The 26,203-nt window shown below is 39.1% G+C and overlaps 1 long non-coding RNA gene across 1 annotated transcript in view; it reads right to left on the minus strand.

Moving 5' to 3' along the window:
• Nucleotides 1-7,732: 7,732 nt before the first annotated feature.
• The window catches only part of LOC146437842 (uncharacterized), a 37,963-nt gene continuing 19,492 nt past the window's right edge, over nt 7,733-26,203 (minus strand). Inside the window, exons 2-4 of the long non-coding RNA XR_014851987.1 lie at nt 24,884-25,098; nt 8,416-8,551; nt 7,733-7,988 (exon numbers count right to left, since the gene is read on the minus strand). This is a non-coding gene — a long non-coding RNA (uncharacterized LOC146437842). The remainder of the gene's footprint in view (nt 7,989-8,415; nt 8,552-24,883; nt 25,099-26,203) is intronic.

Below are 26,203 nucleotides of genomic sequence, written 5' to 3' on the forward strand. Positions count from 1 at the left end.
GGGGAGTGTGTAGGTAGTGGAATGATGTTATTTACCATCAAACAGATGCAGTCTCTGTAAATTTTTCTCATTGCAAGAAGTTCATTCCTGTGTGGAGCTGCTGCATCTTGGTTCTTCCAGTCCATTAAAAGGTATCATAAACAAAACCAGCAACAATAGCATTGTAAACACATGGATCCCTTGGCTCCTTATGAGAGTATTTAATCAGGGAGTGGTCTGTATTTACACTTTCTTAATCTCTGGGCAGCCATCTTTAAGAATAAGGAACTGCTGCAGCTCCATGGCACATGTGGTCCTGGGATCTGTAAATCCTACATCAGCAGCTTTGCAATGGTTCTGCTAGTCTTTTTTTCCCTAAATATCCCCTAAAAATATTCTTTTTAAGAAAAGCCTGTTCCTTTCAAAAGTCAAAAATTCCTTTCAAAGAAGGAACTAGCAAAGCAATTAGTCTTTAAATTTTAATCTGGATCACTTTGATTATTGATCAGATTGTTTAATGCAATTTTCTGAAAAATTGTACCATAAGTAGTTTTAGCAAGGGGTTTGCAGACTTCAGAGTTAACATCTTTATACATGAAATAAAAGCAGAATTTGAGCCCTGGTAGATATTAAAAACAGATGCAATTTTTCTGACTTTCACTGACAAGTCTTTCAATTAGTTTGCTCCTTAGTTCTGCCAGAATTACTTGTGACATTTTATTCATTGGCACAATAACTACAGGTCATTTTCAATAACCCATGGCTAGCCCCATACAAAGAGATTAAGCAAATTCCCTTATTTCTCATGGGAAGCGTTAAGGTCAAAGTAAAGAAAGATGGAAGGGTTAAAATTCCACCACCAGAGCTTCTCCAGCAATTACAAATGTAAAGTAAAAAAAAAAAATCAATGTTAATTACATCAGGCCTTCAGGAAGGAGAAAAAAAAATTTGCACAATGAAGAAATATCTTTCTCTCCTTTTTAAACTGGATGACTGAAATACTTTATCATCCTCTTTTAGTCACAGCTAGGACTGAAGTACTTTATGATCCTCTTTTAGTCACAGCTCCTGTGAGGAAGGAATGCTGCAGAGACCTCAAAACCAGAACATCTGCCATGGTACCCCTGGCTGAGGTTTGGTCATCCTTACCTCCTGCTACATCTCTGATTTTCAAGAAAAATGCTACTCTGGCTGAAGATGTGGGAATAATGACAGAAGTCCACAAAAGTCTCACAGGAGGTTCACTGACCTTGCTCTCTTGATCTCTCACAGACCACTGCTACAGCTGAGACCAAGACCTAGCCTGAGCCCATCTCCGGATGGTTTGGGTGTCGCTAATCAAGGACTTGGAATTTACAACAGATACAAAACTTGGGCAATTGCTGCTGAAAGACAGCACCTGGTACTGCACAGCAACTCCCAGCTCACCCCAGTTCCACCCTTCAGATTTGTTGGTCCATTCCTTCAGACTCCAGGTGACACCAGTGCAGAACAAGCCACATTGGCAGAGAAGCAAGGGGGGAAAGCTTTGTATATGAGGGATTCCTTTTAATGAGCTCCCTGTGCCTCCAGATCCACTAAAGTAAAGCAGACCAGCAGTCTGACAAAAACCATACTGCCTGAGCTACTGCATTTTGAGTCTGCAGTGCCATGGAGATTATGCATACCCAAATCAGCTTTTTTCTTATCCTGTTTTTTAAACCTAAAATACTTTCCCTTATGGACCTAGTTTGTCCTTATGACCTGCAGTGTGGCAGTTCTGCAAAAACAGCCCTTCAACAGTGGCTTTGTGAAAGTCTAAGTATGGCTCATTGAATCAAGCCAGCAGTTCCTCTGTTTATTTATTTAACTTTGCTAATGCAAACTAGCCCCCTCAGAGCTTACCTGCAACTGGAGGCTAGGATTTTCCTGAGTTTTGGTTGTTTTGGATTTCTATTTTAGTTTTCTGGGTAAAAAAAACCAAAAACAAACCAAAAACCTCAGGTAAAATTAATCCCTCAGTAATACTGCTGTAATTCAATGTGCAGTTGATATTTAGATGTCATTGGAACCAGAAACTAAGATGATATGGTAATTATATTAACAGTTATCTCATTCAAGCTAATTTCTCTGAGAATGAAATCTGAAAATCTGCGTAATGAAATCCTAGAGAAAGGTGTCTGTTATTCTTGCACAACTGAACTGCTTTGCTTGCAGATAAGGAACAAGGTAGCTAAAAAGAATTGATCTGAAATAGTAAAAAGAACAGAAACACAAAGATACTTAAAACAGAAACATGGGATTAAATGACTTTTTTCTTGACTCCCCAAAGTTTTAGCTTGCCTGTTGGAGAAAAAAAAACATTTTAAAGATAAGTATCTGAGATCAGGCAGATAACTGAAGGCATTACCTGTGAGGAGAATTGTCCAGCAGGTCATGCGTAAAGTAAAACTGAAATGTAACTGTGAAATAACATTATGTACTTCTGCCACTGCTGCTGTATGTGAAAGAAAACATAGCAATGGAAGAATGGTTCTCCCAAGTACCATTACAGGCATATTTGAGAGATATAAGTCTTCCCTATTCCTCCCATATCACCTCAATCTGTGAAATTAGATATTGTAGAAGAAACTGGATTATTCAACTTTGCAGAAAATCCATCTCACAGTGGTCAAGCACATGGTGGTAAAGGTTTGGTTTGTTGTCATTTCTCATGATTTGTAAGAAAATCACCAGGGGCATGTTTTGCAACACAAACTTTCTGAGATTTTTGTGGTAACTGGAAGTTTTGGAGACAAATTGCCTTTACAAAGGAGGAGGGTCCAGGACAAAATATGAGTCTATTCCCAGGCAATTGAAATTTCCATTCATATTGAAAGATTTTGGCAAGAAATTTCAAAGTTTTGCTGAAAAGCGAAAGAGCTCTTGCTGCAGATTATGAGGCAACAGCAAATGGCTGATGAATGACCAGGCTGCAGGAGTAGCACACTCTTCCAGTCAAAGTTCTTGGCAGCTGTCTGCAATTCCGAGGGGCACAGGGCTTGAGCAGGGATCCAAGTGCTGCTTATCCACCTCCTCTTACTGAAAGACTTTTCAGTTTCAGCTCCGGCTGCTGATACAGCTGGAATATTTGCCCTAGTCTTATAGGGAAAGCACATTATGGTGGATTCCCCATCCCTGGAAGGGTTCAAGGCCAGGCTGGATGGGGATCTAAGTAACTTGGTCTGGTGGAAGGAGCTCCTGACAGTGATTAAAAAAAAAAAAATTCAAACTCATAAGGTTTTAACCCATATTTGTAATGTTAATTATGGGAATCTTTTGTCACTGAACATCATTGGTTTATATTGTTCTGATTCAGTTCCTACTGGGAGAGATGTTATCTAGCACCAAGGCTATAATTCAAGGTTACTTTGAAAGCTTAGGGAAATCCCTAATTCATTCCAAACATATGAGAAAGCATTTTAGAAAATGGCAGCCTGTCTAGTTTTGTGATTTTTACAGGTCTTCCTTGCAGCCTTCTTTTATTATTACTTTATCTTATGGTTGAAAAAGTTTAGTTTGCTTTTCATCTGAAGCCTAAACATTTCAGGAAGCATGAGCAAAAAGACGTTGATTTTTAACACTGGATGGCTTCAGCTGAGCTCCAAATTTAGAATTACGCACTGCCAAATGCCCCGCTCCACTCCAATTTTATTGTTTTAATGAGATACCCAGAGTAAGTGCTTTCTCAGATTATTGCCTCCCAACTTGCATGATTTAATCATGATATACGTTTTTAGTTTGGATTCAAAATTCGAATTCTAAACTTGGAAGTTTCACCCTCCAAGTCCTTAGAATAATGGATATCACGAATTACTCACTGCATCTGCATTTTTGTCTCAAATTGCATGGAGCTGGTGTTCAGATCAACATTTCTAATCACAGTTTTTGTGATCCCAGGAGTACTCTGAAGAAACCACAGTAGCTGTCTTAAAGACTGAAGATGGCTGTATCCCCCTTCTCCCCTCTTAGATCTCTGACCCTGGAAAAATCCCTCGACTGCAGAAATGCAACCTATTCAGGTGAAAGCACATGGGTGGCAATTCACTTACACTGCCTGGGGGAAAAACCCACACATTTTACACCAAATCTGGGGACTTCCCCAATATCTTTATCATTGTGCACTGCCAGCAGGGGCCTTGCACCCTCAAGGGTTTAAGGAATGGTGGGAAGAAGTCACCCAGCCAATAAAGCATCCAATAGAATGTCACAGTATGCATGAAAAGGAACAAGGGGAATGACACCAGAAACTAAGGACAAAAAGTGATAGGGTAAGAAAATAATCTTACAGAAATACAGCCCTGACAACAGTGCAAGGAAAGCCATCATCTCCTCCAGGTTCCAGCACATCTGAACGCTGAAACCATATTTGTCTTTGGCATCTGGCAATGTCATTTAATACATTCTTATGGCCCTGCATGCAGTTAAGCATGCACTGTATATTATTTTATGATGTTTGGATTGGAATCATACTTTCTGGGTACAAGTATTCATGTTTTTGCAGATTCTTGTGTAAAGCTGGGAGAACCTGTTTCCAATTTCATGACCGTTTATCGCTAATCCAAAATGACTGCAGCATTACCTACAGACAGGAAGCTGGATGAGGCCTTGTATGTTTTGGATGCATCATGCTCTTCCCAGGAAACTCTGTTAAACTAGTTTTATGCTTACATGAGAGGAAGACAGAAATTACTAATGGACATGACTGTGCCTAATCTATATATAGTTTTACAAAAGAGAGTTAAAGCCGAGATGGGTCTTATAGCAGCTCTTCATCCGCATGAGCTCAAATAATCATTTCAGCATTCCATTCAGGTTTCTGCTTTTGCTTTCTGAAAGCTCAAACGGCATAAAGACACCCTGCACCCACTAGTCCAGCCAACCTTCAGGAATTTTACAGGTTTTAGTCTCTAGGCCTAACAGCTAACTTCCCCTAAAATAACCAAAATCATGCTTCAAAACAAGTCTTCTATATAATTCACACTTATGTCTTGCAAGAGATTATGCTGGACTGCAGTACATGTCAGAGGAAACATATTGTAGAATATTCCCTTGAGGAACAAAAACCAGCATTGATGAAAGGACAGATTAAAAACTGTCCTCCAGAGCGACTGGGAGCTGCCTAAGAAAGATGGACTTATTTTATGAACTTCTAAAATTTTAGAGGCTCATTTTGGCCAACAGCTGATTTAGAATTCTTCTAATAATTCTTGTGAGAAAAGGATTTCTCCTGATTTATAGCAGCCCAAGATTTTGATGGATAGAAATACCTGTCAGATTACTCCCTTAATAGTTCTGGAATTTAATGTTTAATCATAATCTTACAGTAAAGGTGCACATTTATTTTTTCCTCTTAGAAAGTTAATCATTTCATTGGAGCTTTGCCGAAAAGTATTAGAATCCTATTTGCTTGAAAAGGATTTGAACTGATTAGATTGTTTATTATTTTGTTCAAATACCTTGCTTATTATGTTACTCAAGCAATTCAGGCAAGGTTTTTGAGGAACATAGTTTGCTGGCCCCTTAGAAAAAATCTCCAAGTTTGATTGAATATTCCAGTTATTGAATATTCCAGTTAATTTAACCTGTTAAGTTAGTGGTAAGCTTAAACAATAGCAAGCAAACCTCAAAGTTGCATCTTCATTTGATAGCATTTAATATTAAGGAACATCTGTGTCACCTATTCAGCATTGCAGGGAGGAAAATTTAAATATGGATTTGAAAAACACTGTACCTAACAGTAAGAAAACAAAAAAAGATATTACTAAGACTCTGAATTAAAATCCTTTTTCAGAAACTACTTCAAACTATTTGACACCGTAGTGTCCTATATTGTTTAGGTCTTTTGTTGTCTTGTTTCTTAAGAACAAGAAATTTCAGTCAGCCAAGTCCAAATACCTGTTTTATATCCCTTCCCTCAAAACAATTCCATACCTAGATTTTATTCCCTGGGAAAAAGCTACACCTAGGCTTCCTCCTTGCTGTTGTAAGAAAGTTAGACAAGGAAACCTTCTTCATGAAGGGCACTGCTCTCAGTGCTTCTGAATATGATGGAGATCTCTGAAGCCAGTATTTTCTAATACTTTCTTAGTCTACAGGATAAAATTTGACTCTTTTTTTCCTATTGAAAACCACTCATGGTTATTTGACTAACATGATTATGAATTACACCATGCTTTGGTGTTTCTTTGAATTATTTACATTTTTCTATATTACTTTATAAATGTCTTCACGGTTTTTCTCAATAATTTTATTATTGGATTTTTATGTATTTAGTTACAGTAGATCATTATTTCCCTGGCTAGCTTTTTAGCTGTCAAATCATTGAATAGACTGGAAATGTAAAAATCAACAAAAAATATATGTGAAAGTATGTTCAAAGTCCATTTGTAAACCCTTAAAAATAATTACATTCGTAGGGAACTAAGAACAAAGGCATGTTTGTCTCTTGCCACTTGAGATCTACAGTGTGAAGCCCACCAGAGTTCAACAGCTGTGAAGCCACAGGAACTGCTCAGTATCCCAAAGGGAAAATAACCTGAGGCAGCTCTAGCAGCTCCCCATATCCATTCAGTAGAACTTCCCCTCTCCTCAGAACTACTCTGTCACATGGTCCCAGTATTTTTCAGGTAGTTTCTGGGTGATTTTGTCAAGGAAAAGAGATGAGAACCATGTCTATTTGACAAGAAGGTACCTACAGAAGTCAAACATCTCAAAAGTGAAAACTACCTGTCCATCACCTTCCCCAAAGGAAAAAGTACTTCAGCAGGAAAGGGAGGTAGGAAATAAGAATTTCCAGGGTAAAAAAGAGAGTACAGGGCTACAAGAGAGAATTGCCTTGACAAGCAGCTGAGGCGTGTGAGGATCTGGAAATCACGTGAATATCTGTGTCCAATACGGAGCAAGCCATAGAATGTTCCACCCCTTCTACCTTTCCTTCCTGCAACATGAGGGACTCGATCGATGATCACCATCACGCACTTAGTGGCAGGTGTCACATCCAGGAGAAAAGGAAAAGAGAAAATGCTCAGTTCATAGGAAAATACCACAGTTCAAAATATCTACAGGGCTATCAAGGAGCCAGAAAGTAGTTCATGGACGAAATGCAGGAAGAAGCATCAAAAGGTGCCTGCTCCATTTCCAACTGTCAGGACCTCTTGGTGAGGCTTTAAAGAAGGTTCTTAGTGTTCCTGTGCCCTAATATCCACAAGATGTTTTCACATTCTGAATCATGCTACAGCTTGTTTAGAAACAGGCTCAGTCCTTTCTGATAAATGTTTCACATGGAATAATTAAACAGCCGGGAGAGAAAAAAAGGGTGTGTTGAAATCATCAGGCACCTTCCCCAGCTGTCCAGGTTTTTTTAAATTATTTTTTGTAGTAGTAGTAGTAGTAGTAGTATCATTATCATCATTACTACCATTATTACTATTATTTAAGAAAAGTGTTTCTCTTCAAATAGCACAGATTTGTCAAAACCAAACCTTTTGTAGGAATGTATCAATTTAAACTTAAAATGTTTCATGTCCAAGACACAAATTGTGTTCCAGCCCCAAGATTTCTTACTACTTCCCCTCTGTCCTATATCTGAAATGTGACAGATTAATCTCAGGAATACAGATTTAAGTCCTGGTTTGACTCAGAGATAAGGCGTCTCAAACCTCTGTCATGCAAAACAGAAGTAATCTATAAGTTTAACCAAAGGATAGAATGGTCTTGTTTTTTGGGGTTTTTTTTATTAATTGTTATTACTACCCAGATACAAAGTATGAAAAGTTCTAAATCCCCATTTCACTTTTTTATTTTTTTTCCCTGTGGGCTGGGAAATCCATTTCCCATTCAGTTTTAGGCACAGCTTACTCACCCCCACACCATTTGGCCATCGTAGGACTTTCTGTACCTTCGGTTATTCTCTCTATTTTCCTTAAGCTGCCACCAGGGAATTAGTGCTCCAGGTTCACTTTTGAGCAACTTCCAGGGATAAAATGTGTCTGTCAAAGCAAGTGCAAAAGCAAGTGCAGTTATATTCAACATGTGAAGGCAGAGCTTGGCCCAAGTACTGCACATCAAGGAGCTCTGAGTTCTGAACCACGTTGGCTTCTCATTTCAGGAGACAAACCAGCCTTTCCCACAGCAACCTGCAGTAAGTTTGAAAAAAAACACCAACCAAACACATGGATTTCTGAATGCATTGAAAAGATATAAGGCCAGATTCACCAATAAGTTCCAGCTGCTTTGCACTCCTTTGGCAGCAAAAAAACCATCTGTAAACCTGGTTTATCTGGGTTTAGTCAAGCCCAGGACTGATAATTGGCATCATCAGAATACGGAAAAGTCAGGACTTTATACTGAATCTAGCCAGTAGAAAATATTATATTGCTACTACACAAAGCCCAAGGAGACAAAACACAAACATACCTTCAGCCTGCTGTACAGTATTATTCTGGACTAAATCTTGCCACAGGTTGCACAGGAGGGGAGGGGGAATCTTCATTTTTTTGCTTCTCAGTTATGTATCTTAAAAATGCTCTGCACACATGCTTCTCTAAAGATACTTGAGAAAAACAAATAACTACATTTAAATGTTCCAAAAGTATCAGTTTTTAATGATACTTTGAATGCATTTTGTTATACCACATATTTGAAATATTATGAAAATTGGCAAAGTTGTTCCATTTTAAACAGACAGTATTTTATACAGGGGATATATATTTTAAATACAGGTGCAATAAATTTAAGCAAATGCATTACAAGTATATAGAAAACCTATATTTTTTTCCATATGCGAAGCAATGATCCCTGTTACAGCCATTTTATTGCTCACTGCAGACAGTTATGTGAAGCAGACTGCATTCATTTTATTTTTTTCTCCTAGAAATCTGGAAAATTTTTGCAGATCCCTCACTTACCATTAGCATGATAACTGAACCCTATTACAGACACCGTGTAGCTGCAATGTAAGAGCTACCTCTTGAGCTCTACTGACAGAGCTGTGTGTTTTAACATGAGCTCTTAAAAAACTGGAAAGCAAATCAGTCCTACTGGGGTTCACGTCCTCCTCAGAGATCCATATCTTTATATCCTTGACTTAATCATGCTGCATCTGAAAGCTTCCACTCACAGTTTCCTTTCAGTACTGGAAACATCTACACCAGAAGCAGAGGGGCCATAGGTAAAATAACCTGGTGACTGAACCAAGGATTACTTGCAAAATCCTCCTGATGTTGGTGGAGGAATTTCATTTCACAACCAATTTGTTGTCGCCTTCAAATTTTGATCGTTTCATGCACTGAAAGAACTGGCGCCCGTGGTTTAGCACTTGGGGTTATAGATCTTGCTTGGCTGTAAAACAGCTTGTTTGTCAAGAATAAATTCCCAGCTGAAAGCAAATTTATTCATATACTGTAGTAAAACCAAACAACAGACCTGCTTGGGATGCCGAGTTCCTTGCCATTCTAGGTGCCCAGAGAACAAGAAATTAGGAATCAGAAGAAAGACAGATGTGTTCTTCTACTGTGTAAAGTTCTGATCCTACTTGTAAAGGAAATTATTTTGTTCAGGGGAAAATCTATTTCTAGAGCTTTAAAAGATTTTTTTGATTGTCATCTCATCCTGTTATTGTCATTTTATTTCAACAGTCAGCTATTTTAGTATTCCGGTTTCCACATCATTGCGGGCTAGATCTGTCCTCTTTTGACAGATCCTTAATACCAGGGTGTGCAGAACCAGTCATCTTACAGCTTTTTCAGATAATAAATTTTACTCTTCACACAAGAAATTCTTTAAATCATATCCAGACACAAGCCCACTTAGGAAGCTCTTGCCTTGAGCCATTAAACAGTATCTTCCCTGCTGCTGTGGAAAGAACAATACTCGATTTCCCCCATCAAATCCCATCTCGACCATAGCCAGTAGATGACACCACAGACTTACTGAGAACTCCTCACTGAGGCTCCAGGTTCTTTCTAGCCATTTCTGCACCCCATGTAAGTGTACCAGCTGGAAATGAAGGAGTCTGGCATCTGAACAGACACAGAAATTTGTGTGGCTTCATGACGCCTCACAAAGGCACAAATGTGATTCTGGAATCACCAGCTCAAGAGGTGACAGGATCTTTAATTGCTTACATGGCAAAATACTTCATTACCTAAAAATTCATGAGTTACAGTGTAATCAGCAGCTCTGAGCCACAGTACTTTCCCTCCAGCTCTCAGAAAATACTGTCTTCTAAGAGAAATGTTGAAGTTGGTATTTTCTCTTTCTGTCTCTTGTTTCAGCAGTGTGGTAAAGGATTTCTGAAAATCCTATGTAGATGATAAACATCCCAGCTTAAACCAATCCAGGTAACTACAGCAAGTGAATACACAGCATGATGGGTCTATGATTCCTGCACATAAGCACAGCTGAGGAAGAGTTTGCACCCTGGTTTTGATGTATATAGCAACTCATGCCATCTCAGCTCCTCTGTTATTTTATTATGCTGAGAGGGATGAGTTAAGACAGGGATGCAAGCACATGCCAAATGCCTCTGGTTTTATACATGCATTTACTCCTGTAACTACAAGTCACACTGGTGCTGGAAGCCAATGCATCCCCGTGGGTATGAAAATCCTTGGGAAACCTCCCAAAATGGGAAAGTTCTGTAAAGTTCATGTGTCTTTGTATATTTAAATGACAGGTATGATACACAAAACCCCATGCATATTCATATATATTTACAGAGAGAGTACACGTCTGCAACTGTATAGACATACATAATCAGTCATTATATAAATTTCAGACATATATGTTAGACATATGATTGGATGCTACCATCGTTAATGAGTAAATCATGTTGCAAAACTTACATTAATCTATATCACCACTCCATAAACTGTCATAGATCAGTGTTAAGGTCATGTGTCTATTTTTCATTTTAAAGTCAAATATTGTTAAGTTTTTTTTTTTTTGGTTAGGAATAAATGGCTTTGTCCATCACCTGGGGCAGCCTTACTTAATGGTACATGTATTCTGCATTTCTCTGAGAGCTATGAGACTGATTTCCATACTTCCTCATCTGCCTCCAAAAAATGAGCCAGTTGTGGCCATGCCTCTGAAGATGCTTCAGGACAACTCTTCTGGAAAGAACCATCTTCTTTTGCACCAAAAATATGCCAGGGCCAAAAATTAGTGTATATCTGTGCTTCCTCTTACCATCTCCCCAGCTACCTAGAGACTGCCTCAGAGTCTAAGTTCACAATGAAATTCCAGGGCAGACATTTGATGGTATTTTCATCCAACATCAGAAGAACATCTACCCCTCACACACTGACAACTGATTCTGAAGAAAACAAACAATAATTCATAAATTATTCTAAAGGGTCAAGCTAACTGACTCTTTTTGTACCACTACCTGCAGTGAAAGATCTCACAAACATCCAGGAGCACGATCCAAGCAATGCTAAGCCCTTTGGGAATTCCCTCCTGGATTATTAAGCAAGCATTCATTTTGGTTTGCTTTCTGGGAATATTTGTGCAAAGTATTTTTGTGTACATCAATTTTTGTGAGGGAGGATGTGTTCCTCTGAATGCAGCACCTGAACAGATACTTTTGAATATAAGTCTGTAAATAACCAAATTGCTGTGAATCAGCAGAGGAACTGCTGTTTTGACCACCCTGTCTGTAAAGCAACATCTTCAAGAAATGTGACCAGGAAGAAATGAAATGTAAAGCTTGTAGGTCAGCCAATAAATCTGGCTTGTGTCTTTCTCTCTTCCTCAGGCAGGAAAGAGCCCAGATATTTCTATGTCTGGTGTCCAGGTACATAGCCAAAAATAAATGCTACTTCTGCTGGAGAAGAAGACAGGAAAAGGTTTTTTATGTTCTAAAGATTTCAGAAGCTTTGGTAGTCTGTCCCTGTCTTTGGTGTGTCACACCCTCTCATCCTAGGATAATTTACTTCCCACTGATTTTTTTCAGGTGTTGTCTTAACCAGTTAGCAAACAAATATGACACTGTGCTATTTACAGCACAGGCTTAAAAAAAAACCAAACAAAAACCAACCCCCTCCCTCCCAGAAAAACCCCCACAAAACTACTTAGTTCTGTTTTGGCAGAAGTCAAAGCATTAAACTAACATTTGCTTGAGAGCATTTACAAACCTTTCCATAATACAAGTCTATTCAAATAATTTACTGTAATAATTTCAAAGAGTAGATACTATCATTAGTATTACAGTCAAAAAGGGAAAGAAAGGTTTATGGAGATCTTATTTCTGTTCAGGACATGTTTGTTTCCTTACATTAAAAATTGTTCAGAAAACTAGCTTGATTTCCCCTTATTACTGTATAATTAAGATTTACATACATAACGTATCACTAGAAAGTTTCCTGGACATAGACAAAGCCAATTCATTTAAACTTTTAGATTAGTTGCAATTATCTTCCATAATTCCTCATCATTTGCACTTTATCTCTCTTGATAATCAGTTAAAAAGCATTATAACTAATAATTAAAGTCAAACTTTTCTTCATCCATTCTCTGTTTTCACTTCTCTCCCTTTTCTCTTGGTTTCTTTCCCCTCCCCCCCAACCTTTAAGGCCTGACCAGAGCTTTTGGAGATTACATTAACAGCTACATTTCCTAAAAAGCACACGTGATGTATTCAACATTGCATTTCTGTAGCAATTCTATGCTATAAATTGAGATCCAGTTGCAGCTATTCTACTGAGAGTTTCAGATGGCAAACAGCTCCAAACATGGGCAGGTAGCATTTCAAGTTGAGTAGGAGTTGCCTACAACAGAAATATCTCACATCCAGTCAGGAACTAATCCAGATCAAACTGATGCAACTCTTGAACCTCTTCCCACACAGCCAACTTGCCAATTTCAATAAATTAATAAGAAGGTATAGTTGCCAAAGGACGTTTTGAGACGTGAAACAATATAATTCTCTTTTAATCATGCTGCTAAAGGACACATGTACTCCAACATTTTTCTAATGGATACAGCTGGATCAGTAATAAGACAGAGAAAAACATCATGTAAGTGCATCTTTCCAGCCTATGGGGAGCAAAATTAAGTGAGAGAATTCTGCATACATAACAAATGTGTGGATTCCCTGGGCAACAGACCTAAACAATACTTTACTCCAGACCCTTTCCTTTGAAAATTACAAAATTTCTTAACCATTTCAGCAAAATCATACTGTTCAAATTTCATGATGACCGTTCCATGGCCAGGTTTTCACTGATTGTCAAGATAAAATCTGGAATTCAACTGAATTCTAAGGAACATATGAACCAACACGAAAAAGCAAAATACTCCAGTTCTTCAGCACGGATTGATTTTGAAGGTCATGTATTTGGGTTTTTTACAATCTGTCCACAAGGGCCATCCTGTATCCTCACTCATCCTTGGGAGTGCACAAGGGGGTGATCGTGTTTGAAGGGTTTGAAAGAGCAGAGTGAAGCTCAAACAGATCAATTAAGATGTTTATAGGAAAAGGCTTTATGACCCTGTGTACTCTAATAAACTTTTCTCATTCTAAAAAGGCAATGAAATTATTCACTTTAATAAATCCTCTGGTGTTTTATATAAAATATAATATTAAATAATGAGAAAAGAAATATTGTGCTCTTGGTTTTTTAGAGGTTTATTGCTAAACAGATGGTTCCAGAAAAATACTGGAAGAAATTCATTAAAAATATTCTTTGCTTTTATGAACAAAATGGAAATGTCTCATCCTAAACCACTTTCTACCGGGGGTTTGATGAACAAAAATCCAGAACCCGTATGGGAAAAATGCACATGGAAAAAAGTACGCACTATCCTGGCAGAACAGCATGGAAAAGTGCATCACAATCTTCCCTGCCATAGCTTCACCTGGCCTGCAGTTCAGCCAAGAGATCCTCTGGCTGCAAGGCCTTGAAACCTTCATGTCATCACTAACACTCAGGAGCATCACTGCAGTCATTTTTCAGTGTCTGTAGGAAGAACTGAGGGAAGAGACAAAGGAGGAAATGTAGAGATGGGGAACACAAACAGCAGAAAGTGATTTGTTGTCCCCAAAAAGCTGGCCTTTTGTGTGTGTCAGTAGCATTTCTTAGTAATAAAATTTTGTAAAAGCACCAAAAAACAAAACAAAAGGGGTCTGTCCTGAACTGTTTGTGCCACCCAAAAGAAATGCAAGCAAAAGTCAAAGAGAGGAAAGTTAAACAAGGCAGCTCCCACCCCTGTGGTACAATGGGAAACATAAAATGTTTGACTCACACCAGGATGCTCCAGGCTGCAGTCATAAAAAATAAAAGTACTCCAGGGGAGCAACAGTATTCTCAGGGCTTAAAAACTTACCAGTTTTATTCCAACATATTTGAAAACAAAACATTCTCTGATTATTTTCTCATCTTTCAACTCAGAAGAAAATGTTTAGATGGTGGTTTAACCATCAGTAACTCCACTTTGGGGCTACAACTACCCAAACCCTATCAGCATTGATTAGTTTCCATTCTTGTGCTGCTGATAGTTTTTCTTACATTGGTGTTTTCCTATGGCTAAGTTGGTTCAACAAAGATTAGTATTAAGGCATGATAAATTAATTCAGTTGGAAAGGAAATGGCTCAGCAGGTCTCTGACTGCTTCCTCCAGGATTTCAGGACAGGAGTGTCTATTCTGCTCCCTGTCCCCATCTACCAGCTCAGGGCACCAGCTGTCCTGAGGATAACCAGTCTTATTGCTGAAAACTGAGGCAAAGAAGGCATTAAGTACCTCAGACCTTTCCTTGTCCCCCCACATCCAATAATGAATGGGGGTTTTCCTTGCTCTTCCTTTTGGTATTAATGTATTTATAGAAAAAAAGAAAAAAAAGGAAAAAAAAACCCACCTTTTTATTATCCTTTACAGACGTGGCGAGATTAAGTTCTGAGTTAAGTTTCTGATTAAGTTTAGTTCTGATTAAGTTTCACCTCTCTAATTTTCTTTCTGCATGACCTAAAGCCACCCTTAACACTTCCTGAGTTGCCTTCCCCTTTTTTTTTTAAGAATATCCCATGAAAGCCATATCTGAATATTCTCCTGTCAGGTACCTGAACAGACACCCAGGTTTTTAACATGCCACTTAAGGGCAATGTGTTAACATGGTCTGAGAACCTTTTCTTATCAAACACATGGTCCTTTAATTGAGTCAGATCAATGTATTGCAAAACTAAGGAACAACCTATGGTGCAAAAGATAAGGCATAAAATATGGTGTTCAGTCTGAGAGGAATATTAAAGCAGCAATGCAACAGAATAAAAAAGAAATGGCATTAAACTAACTTAGTAAACCCAGAAAAGAGTAGAGACATGCAGTTTAGATGCATTGTAATCATCTTTCAAGAAACCAAATCATTGAAAACCCCTTTCTTTATGACTGCTCCAACTTCACATTTTTTTCTAAAGTAGTACCTTCTGAAAGTTCACCATCTAAATAGGATTTTTACAAGGCTTCTTATGGTGCTGTTTAACAGAATATTCTGTACGAGCATCCCTTAAAGAGCATTAGCTCATGAGAGAAACCATGGAAGTGCCATAATTTTAAAAAAGTAAAAATTTTAAGAAAGCGATCATGTGCTTAGGTGAAACATCTCTAAAAGGGAAGAAGGCTGGTTATGCCATCACAGAAAAGACCAAGAGATACATGAATGATGTGTTCTAGATGGGGGAAAATTAGTGTCACCCTGTGCAGTGCTGTGTTTAAACTTGCAAGGGTGTGTAGTGTCCTCCAATTATTTAGTGTTAATTTGCTACAAAACAGTACAGTTCTTATTAATTTACAGACAACAAAAACTGTGCTTATCATTTCTCTTTGCCTCAATGAGTGGGGGAAAAAGAAGGTCCTTCAAAACTACTTTTCATGAGCCTCTTTGAAGTTTGTATCTGAAATTTTCCATTTCTGATATTTGATCTGGATAACAAGACCTAAGTGAGCCATACTGAAATACCCCAGCTAGCTGGAAATCAACCTGATTTTTCCAGAACCAACTTCACATGCACAGTTATTGCCTAAATTATTACTCTCATTCATCTTGAGTTGCCTGATTTTCTTTAAATTTAATTTTTCAGTTGCACTTGCCAGTACCTAAGATTTTTTTTATTCCAAACTGAGAGCCTGATCTACAGTAACTAAATGGAAAGTGTGCCAAGCAGCAACAGTAAGACGTGGTGAAGTATCTGCTCTGTGTTTATCTATTCTGACTAAAACAATATCTTGTTTGTTACACGGTGTTATTACAAGTTACACATCTTTTCATCTGGTAAACCTACCAGAACAAAATCTGAATTTCATCTTCTCCTATAGTATACTCTGATTCAGGAGTACCACACGAGGGATGAAGTTGTAAGGCACTCCATTCTCCTTTCTCACTGCTAGTCAGAGCTTTAAAAAAAAAAATAATTTATATTTGGTAGAAAAGTCTGAGAATCGTTCCATGGGACCTCAATGAATAAAATTACATTTTGATTCTCCAGACAGCTTAGAATAAGACACAGAGAAAAAAATGGTCAGGACCTACAGTGAAATGCTTCCTTCTGTTTTCAAGCTCTTAAATGTACTGAAAGGAAGGGGATTCTTGTGCTCTTGTGCTTTCTGCCTGAGAAATTTTAAATGCTAACTTAAAAAAAAGAAAAAAGGGACAAAATTATGAAGCCACAGACAGCTTGGCACTTGCAAAAATAAACTCACTTGTTTGCTGCAGAGCCTGTCTCAGGCTAAGATGACTTGCCCCTGAGCCATTACACCCCACGGACCATGAGGTGAGCTTAGGCTGACTAACTTAGACTGAGCCATCTAATTTAGGGCAGGTAAATCTCATCTTGCCTCAGATGATCTGTGTGTTTAAAGGCCCATCTGTTTCCTGCACGAACATGCCCCATCACAGTTCTGGGGGCCAGAATATGAAATATTGTGTTACGATGGCTTTAGCCACAGATTTTGTATAATCATTTTCTATGCACACCTGGCACACCAGATCTTTCAATGGCAAGTCTTCCCCAGCCCTCTCCCAAAGGCAACGTGCAGGTTATCCCACATAACCTGGGATAGTCTTTAGAATATGCACTGTATTCCTGTCTCATATGCTAATTTAACCAAGGAATTCCTACAGTAACCCTATATTTCCTTATTATTTCTGGGACCTGTTGAACTGCATACATGCAGAACTGCAGCAAAGGACTATTTCATAACATCACAATCAAAACAGACATTGCTTGGTCCAGAATGGGCTCTATTTCCTGGATGAGTGGCTCACAAAACATACTTCGAAATGCATTGTAGGAGTAAAATATGCACTGTAATCCTTCTTTTTTTTAATTTTTCTTACAGAAAGAAGTATTTAAGCAAGCCCTGGAGCTCTGCATACCATTTTTACCACTGATTTACATTCTCTATCACAGGTGGAATGTTGTGGTTGCTCCACGTCTTGATTAACCCATTTCCTCCTGCATGCTAAGGGTGAGTCATCTGACTGTAATTTCACAGTTTGGGCTATAGTTCCTTGGTTTCCATTTACTCCTTTGCCTTTTATCTACCTGAGAAAAGGTACTTTTTTAATCCACTACTTTTATCTGGGCTTTTTGTGAGGGAGTGTTTTGTTTTGCCTCCAGACAAGTATTTAGTCAAGCAAAACAATTCCAAGCAGGTAGGTGAGCCCTCTCACTCTGTTCATCATACTTGGTCCAGGCACAGTACTTCCACTGGAAGAGATTTTGTAACTAACTTCAGTGACTTCCTGCAAACATCCATCACTTTTCCTGCAGATTCCTTCTAGATTGCACTAGCCTGGAATTTTGGCTAAAATACAGAATAGGTCTGTCTTTTACAGTCCATCATAGCAACCTCTTTTTCTCCCAGATCTTCTCTATTTCTTAACTCACATCCACACATACCTGTTCTTGGAGACATATTTAGACTTTAAGTTACAGGACAAAAAGTCAAGAGCTTTCTTCAGTCATGCAACTGAAAGGAACCAATTCATCTTCCCAGCACAGCCTTCTCCAAAAGACAGACTGCTGAACTTGACTCCAAATTTTTGCTCAAAGTTATAGATTCCATCTGAGTTATGTTCTTCAGAAAGCGCTCCACTTCTGGTTAAAACCTTTAAGTTACAAAGAAAAATCTGCAGCTTTGGTGAAAATTCCATTCCATGTAACTTTTAATGCATCACTTTAATGCCTGCCTAATATCCATGCCCAGAAAGTGACTACAGCTTCCCTCGAGCACAAACAGTATTAAAAGCCCAATTAATAACAGAAAAGGTTTTACTATTAGCAATTAAATTTTACCTTTACTAATAATTTCAAGTTCTCAACATGCAAGCCATACACTTGCAGATGCTAATATAGTGTCATACAAAAAGCTCCCACTTTCTGCTGTTCACTACCTATGAATATGTATATATAGATATATGTCATTTTCTTCAAAGTATACATAGATGCATTTCATTTTTAGCTCTAAGCCCCTGATACTCATTGAGACTTGAAATCTCTTCTATTTTCTTTTGGCTCTTGTCTATGTCTGAAAGTTCAGATATGAAAACAATGTCAATTAAGGATCTCTGGCAGAATGATGTATTTTCCCTCTAAACTATAAATTCACACATTATACATTTCTAGCAACCCTCCCTGCCCTCACACTCCACACTAGCACATGTGGCTGAGTGGTGTGTAACAGCTCACTGCCTTCTGGAAGTTTGCTCTTACACCACTGGCTTTTTCAATAAGCAGTTTCCTAAATTCAGCACTAAAAGGACATTTAAGTGACCAAGGACAAAACACTCCCTGGAGAAAGAGGATTCATTTCCTGAGACTTCCTCTGAGACAAGCATTCTAAAGAGTGTATCTCTCAGCTTACTTGTCTCTCAGACAGCACACATTGCATCCACAGCATAACCCACATGCTTATTTATTAAGTATTTAGAGATGTCACCCTCTGCCAACTTGGCATTTGGAATACCAGTTCTTTTAGGGTGAATTTAAATAAGCCCTGCCTTCTTTGTGCCTTGGTCTTTCAGCTTTAAAATGGAAATTATTCTCTTTATCCCCTTCTAATTGGCAAGATACACAGTGATAAAACAATATCTCAGAAGCTACACAGAACTTTCTCTACTTCCTGAGAAACAAATAAAGCTTTGAGACCTCATTAGTTTGATTCATTATCATGATTTTGCTAAACAAGTGGTGCAATGAAATACTTCAAGATTACAAACCAAGTGAATATCTAATGGCCATCTCAGTGTAAGAGGCAGCTGAAATTCCTTGTCCCTGAAAGACCTACTGAAGACCATTTAACACCAGCAGAAATCCTCCTGTAAACCTTTTACAGATCACTAACTAGCTGTCCCACTCTTTCAGTATCTCCTTGTAATTATCTCCATCCCAAATATTGTATCTAACCGCAGCAGAAGAAATACAGAGGCAGTAATCTCTGAGCTCAACCCCAGACATTTATGGCTGTGCTCACACAATGTTTCCAGAAGTAAAGCAGAATCAGAAGCTCAGCCTCATGCCACTGTTTGCTGTTCTCTGAACACGGTCAATTGCTGCACTCCTTTAATTAATTCTGACTGTAAATAGGAAGCACAAAGTAAGATGGGCTCATTGCTTCCTCTCCCAAAGATTGTACCCTACTTCTGGCTCAGTAGATGAAGTCTGTGAAGGTTTGTGAATCAGAGCTCTGGAACCATAGGTTGTTGGTATTACAGGCTGTTACATTTTAAACATAGTTTTAAGGCAATAGTTTCATACCGTGAGAATGGGAGTCTTCTGGCTGAGCAATTTCAAGCTACAGGAGAACTGAATCAGCTCTGGCAAGTTCAGCCTCAGAATAAAAGGTTACTCAAGCCTCTTTAACTCTCTGTACTGAGCAGACCTAGGCCTACTACACTGCAAGTATTTTCTTGCAGTGGTGTTTGAGTACTGTGGTTGTTGTTGTTATAGAAACCTGTAGATATTTATTGCTGGTTATGAGATATTTGTAGTTTCCCAGTTAGAGGATGGCTCTTTGCAGCTGCATACAGCAGAGTTTGTAAATTCTCAGTTACTAACAGCTCAGATTATAAGAAACCTCCACCTGACATAATTTACTAGATCTTCCCACAGCTGTTGACAGACTAAGTGAAAAGTGTGAGCACTGAAAAGCAGTTTTATGTGCTGAGGTCTGGCCACTGCTGTATGACAGAAGCACAGGAGCACAGCTGCTCCCTCCCACTGATGGAGCACCCCTGGGGACCCAGGTGACTGTGAGGCTCTCAGTCACCTCTGAAGTCTCCTGGCCACCTTCCCTAATTCTTCCAACATCTCAGTTATCACAGGGTTTCTCCTGTTCCTTCAGCAATCAGGGGTTTACCACAGCACTTGTTTGTTAACCTTTGAACTTTACCTGTGGACAGCCAAATTCTCCCACTTGCACTTACTGAAGTTGAAGCCATCCAGGATTTGAAATGGAGAGCACATCTACAGTAGTCTCCATTTGGGTTTTGGTGATGATAACACAGAAAAGCAAAAGATGGAGAGATCAGGTAAGAATATTCAGGAATTAATCAAAAGCATAAGATGCCTTCTTTGTAGTTATTCAAAGGCTTAAGGCCATTCTTGAGCAATTTTTCTGCAATCATTTGGTGATTATATTTTTGGCCCTCTGTGGTTGTCATTCATCTATGTTCTAACTGCACATTAGTGATGGAAGAAATCCTACCGCATGTTCATCCTTGCTGAGCTTCCCTTCATGAAATAGAATTTTTTTTCTAGAGATAACAGCAACCAGAAGAAAATTCTGATGGTTTTGGTTTATTTCCTTGGGCATGACAAATACTGAAAATGTTTGTTGCCACTCTGTGCTGTGTGGAGAAAAGAATACAAAAGGAATTTTCACTGTGACCCTGGGAACGAAGCCCCAGGTCACATGTAGAGTGAGAGCATTCTTGAATAATCAAATCCATGAATGTTCATACAACTGCCCCAGTCATAGTTCCAGTCCTGAAAGATCTGAGAAAAACCTGCAGGGCTCACAGCTCTTGAAAACCTGTGGCTAACACCGCTGGTTTACTTTCTTTTCACAAGCATAACAATGTGGGAGATGATGCTGCTGAAGAATCGTGGTTAATTCCTTTTTTCATTAAGTCCTGCCTAACTGAGGCAAGACCAGCTGTTTCAGGATAAACCAGGAGCAAGCAGAAGCTGTTCTGAGGGAAGTTTTGAATGGCACTTTATCTGCCCTTTCACAGCAATCCAACCAACTCCCATCGAGCGAGATAGCTTCAGGTTTTCCTCCTTAAACTGCATGCAAGGAACAAACAGGTATGGAAAACCTAGAGATCTGTCCTGCTTGAAGGGAGATGCCCAACATACTTATCATTTGAGTTTCAGAGATCCAGTACTCTTGTTTATCTCCTTCAGTGTTCCAGAAGAGTTTGGCTGGTGGTCGACCCATCTATGGACCCATCAGCTATGTCCTTGCATAGCTCTCCAATCCTTTTTAGCTCCATGCATCATCCTCTAACCCTCTAACCTTCCTCCTGCCAACTGCGTGCCAAAGAAAGTTACCACACCACACTAAGGTGGCAGAACTGCCATGGTAATGTTCAGTTTTACTCTTATAAGGGAATTCTCTGCAAGTAAAGAGAGCTCTTCTCCTCTCCTTCACTGATCTTCACAATTTCTAGAGGTAAAACTGTTTATGTGATTGGATGCCTCATCCATTTTTGTAGATGATGACAGAAAGATTCTTCCCTTTGCAGTAATATATGCATAATTAAGCAGTTCTGGATTCAGCTATAGAGAAAAAATGGATGGGTGCCCACACCTATTTTTCATTATTTGTCCACACTCCAAAATGGCCCAATAGGATTGACAGAACAAATGTGATACCAGCCATTACTCAGCAGTTGGGATATACCAGGACAAATCACATGAAACATCTTTCCATTTCACTGCAATTAAAACCTGCTGGACCCAGGATCAGTGCCATATTAATGAATCCAAATCTTTACTGTTGTGGTATTGGAACAGACAACTTCCAGAAGAGGAAATGGGAAGGCAGCCATAAACCTCAAGATGACAAGAGAAGAAATAAGTTTTTCTGTAGAATCCTAATGAGGACACTGAAACAGTGCTCTGTCACAAGAAAATCCTGCCAATAGGGGAAAAAAGAAAAAAAGTGAGGGCAAGAGAAAAGGAGAAGTTTCAGGACTCTCTCCATCAGATTCCAAACAGTTCTTTCAGTTTCTTAAACTAAGTGCAAGTGATGATTTTTTGTACAGGAAGATTAATTTTTTCCTCCCCCACAAATACATACTATGAATCCCTGTTTAATGACACTTCTTATTAATGCACTTTTATGGATACTTTGGAAAGAGACTGTGAGAAAGGAACAACACACATCATAGACATGAATTGTACATGTGTTGCAAGTAGCTTAAAATCATAAAACTGGAAGGTAAGACAGCTATAAACAATTTGATGAATTATGTAACTATTTAAACCCATTCAAAAACCAATTATTGTTAATTTATTAAAAAGTATGTTCACATTACATATTTTCATTCATGGAGTTGTTTAGTTTCTATGCCTACAGTAACCGAAATTATTCCAAATAATTCGTTTTAAAATTAGCGGGAAGAGAAACAGAGGTAGAGAATCCCTTCACAAGTACCAAAACCCCATGACATTAGCAGATAACCACCTCGAGAAAGCTGCTGCTACACAAACATTAACCAGAAAAAGACATGCACCAAAAGAGAGAAAAAGGACAACAGCTAATCCACACAGTCTGTTGGAAATTCATAAGACCTGTGTGCTGGCAGGCTGTCAAGGGGAGAGAAGGGAGGAAGGGTAAGGGGCAAATTCCTGAAATGAGAAGCTTTCTAATAGGAAATCCCTTCAACCTCCCATGGAAATCTTCACCTGAGGAACAAACAGCCAGTTGTATGCCCCACACCTCAGGATGGGGGTGAGAGGCCATGTCTTGGATAACAGGTCCCAGACATGGTGGGATTTAGAGATAATCACCAACAGCTTGAGTTGCACCTGGATGAGGGCAGGAAACTAGTGCAGAAACATGAGCACAAGCATTATCCTCTCTCAGAAGCTCACCTCGCAGATGGGAGGGCTCTGTAATAGCTGTAAATTCCTCAAAGATTGGTTTTAATTAGAGCCTAACCTTGCCATGAGAGGGATGGAGGGCCATTACCCACTCAGCAGGAGTGATCCCAGTCTCCTGCCTGGCTGTGGATGATGAAAAGCACCATCGCTTACTGCTGCCACTCCAGATTGCAAAGCTAGTGACAGACTTTAAGAAAAGCCCAGGCTGCAAACTTCATCATGGTGAGAAGAATGATTATGACATAAGAAGGATGAGAATTCCTACAATCAGCCTGAGCTGGCCTACCCTAATTCTTCTCTGGCAAAGCACCACAGGCATTTAAACTCCTTCCTCATTCATGGTCACAGGATTTTATCACGCAATATGAAGACTACAGTAATGCAAGAGCCACATCTTATGGACACTTGGGTTATATCTATACTACAAAACCCCTCTACAATACTTTGTTTCCAGTTCTCCATCTTAATTGCATCCCAGATACATCAGGGCACGTTCATCCATGCTCCAGACCTGTCTTCTATGTCCTGGTTTCAAGGCACAGGACCCCCAGGTGCACAGCCCATAAAGGAGACAGAATGCCCCCCAGCAGGCACCTTCTCTGAATGACAGCCATGAGAGCACCAGAAAGCATCCCCTGGCTCACTTCAGCCTGCTTCTTCCAGTGCTTCTTCACAGTTAGAAGTAATTTTGTTACTATGGGACATACAAAGTGATTTCACAGCATGCATTTTTGAAGCCCACGGAATACCATAGTAAGAGATTTAGGCACAAAACCAAATCTAAATACCAAACGCACAGCCTGTCTTCTCTTCAACTCGGACATGTTAAGCTGCACCCAGTCCTGTGCCCTCCAAGATGCTGCATCAGCTTCTATTCCCACTAGGGATGAATCACAGCCCAGCTCTACTCATTCTTTCAAATATCTCTCCAAGCAAAAAAAGCATTGCTGCTGCTTTGTCAATATTGAATCACAGTTCAATCTCAGCTGGTTCCTTACCTGGTCAAAAAGTAATGGGCAAATTCAACTTTGGGCATATAAATATAACTATGAGTCAATAATTTTATTCAGAAAAGACATTAAGAGTGAAGAATTTCTGTTATGAAAAGAAGATAAAAATCAAAATGTTAGTTTAATGACTCTGTAGTTTAAAATCTTCCTCAGAGTTTCTTGGAAAGTCTACATGAAAAAAAGAAAGCAAACCAGGGAAATATAATCAAACTCCAAAAGAAAAAAAAAGCAAGGAAAAAAATGAAGAAGAGGGGCTTCATGAAAATCTGGAAAGGAGAACTTCTAGAAAAACAGAGTGACTGCTCAACTATAAGGTGTGTTTGAACAAACAGAACTCTTTGCCTACTTCTCATGCATACAGATTATATGTAAACAAAAAGAGACCTCCAGGTAGCCTATGGACATAAACAGCAAACCTTGGGTAAAAGAACAATCAAATGAGAAGGGCAGTTAGTGCCTCACTGCAGGTTGGATCCAGAACTGGATCACTAAAATGCAAACTGCCTCCCAGTTGCCATTAGTAGGACTGGATCTGGATCTTCCCGAGGTGCTTTGACCAGCCATTCACATCAGTATGGTGCAGTGAGGTAGCTGAGCCCTGGACACAAGTCTATCTCTGCTCCAGGGATGGTTTATGCCACGCAGAAAGATGAAGCAGAGCTGTGGGGGTAATTTCTTCAACTTCTGCGGATGGCTTAGTTTGCACTTTCACCATGAATTACTTTATTTAGAAGTAGCCCACTGTGATTTCTCTTAGACACTTACCATTTCTGCTTTCTTTCTATAGTTTTCCAGAAGACAGCGACATATTTTATATTAAGGTTGTACAGAGTTGCTCCCTGTGCAAGGGAGATGTGTTGGAACCCAACAGCTTCAGAGGAATGCAGGAAGAGGAAGAAAACCTTTGCACTTAGCTTATCACAATGTAAATAATCTAAAGAAGAAGGGCATGTCCAAAATCAGCTGAAAGCTCAAATGCACTGCAGAGAAAATGGAGAAAACAGGCAAAAGTCGGCATACTCAGAGAAAGATGCTTTGAGCACATTTCTGAAGGTTTACAATAACATTTATCTGACAGTTACCCTGCAAATCCAAATTTACCCAGAGCATTTAAGGTCCCATTCTCTGCCATATAATTGCATCCTACCCATCACAAGACCCATGGCTGCTTCAGCAGCAAACATTTGAGCTAATCAGGGTGCGTGCTGGAAAAAATGAAAGGGTTTTTTTGCATCATTTCAAGTCAATTCCAGATACAAACCTTTCACAAAGGTAACTAGCGACTGCTCTAAGATGTGTTTTCCAGTAAGAACATGTCCTCACTCTGTAGTCAAAGCTATTAAGGAAAACAAATAATACAACAGTTTGAATTTAAAACGTATCATTTTGAGTGCATGCACAGGTAGGGTTTTTTGGGGTTTTTTTGTTTGTTTTTGGGGGTTTTTTGTCCTTTCAAACTGTTTTAAGTTTTCTGAGGAGCAAACTAAGGAGCTAAGAATGGAAGGCAGCTTTGCTGTGTATCGCTGCCATCTAGTGACCTATTGCTGAGAACAGGACTCTAACAGCACTGTCACCCTATCAGTACTGTCCTGCTTGTGCTCTTTATTTCAGTTTTAGCAGAATGTTAAAGGATTATTTCAGTTCACAGCTCTTATGGTACTGTGAAGATCTCCAAAGTACAGAAAGAATTTCAGTTCATGGTGGTGGCATGTGTGTGATCATATCAAAGTAATGTATTTATTCATTTTGCATAATTGCTATACCTATAAATCATCCATAGGAAAATGGTCCTTTTTAGGGGGAGAGGGGGGGAGTGTTTTTCTCTGTGAAGTCAAAGTTAACGCATAAGAAAATCAATTACATTATTAAAACATAATTAACATCCACAGACTTCACTATTTGCCTGTGACATTGCATTAAATGAGCTTCAACAGCATGCACAAGAGCAGACAGTACAGTCACGCGTTTCTTTCAGCTGCTTGTGATAAGCTTTCCGTGAGCACCTGATTGTGAAAAGCTTCTGGCAATGGCAGCGATTTAGGAAATGCTAGGGGAAGTTGTGCCACAGCGTTATTAAGGGTGGCT

Source organism: Lichenostomus cassidix, chromosome 4 (assembly GCF_008360975.1).
Source record: "Lichenostomus cassidix isolate B80296 chromosome 4, HeHo_3.0, whole genome shotgun sequence".
Lineage (NCBI taxonomy): Eukaryota > Metazoa > Chordata > Aves > Passeriformes > Meliphagidae > Lichenostomus > Lichenostomus cassidix.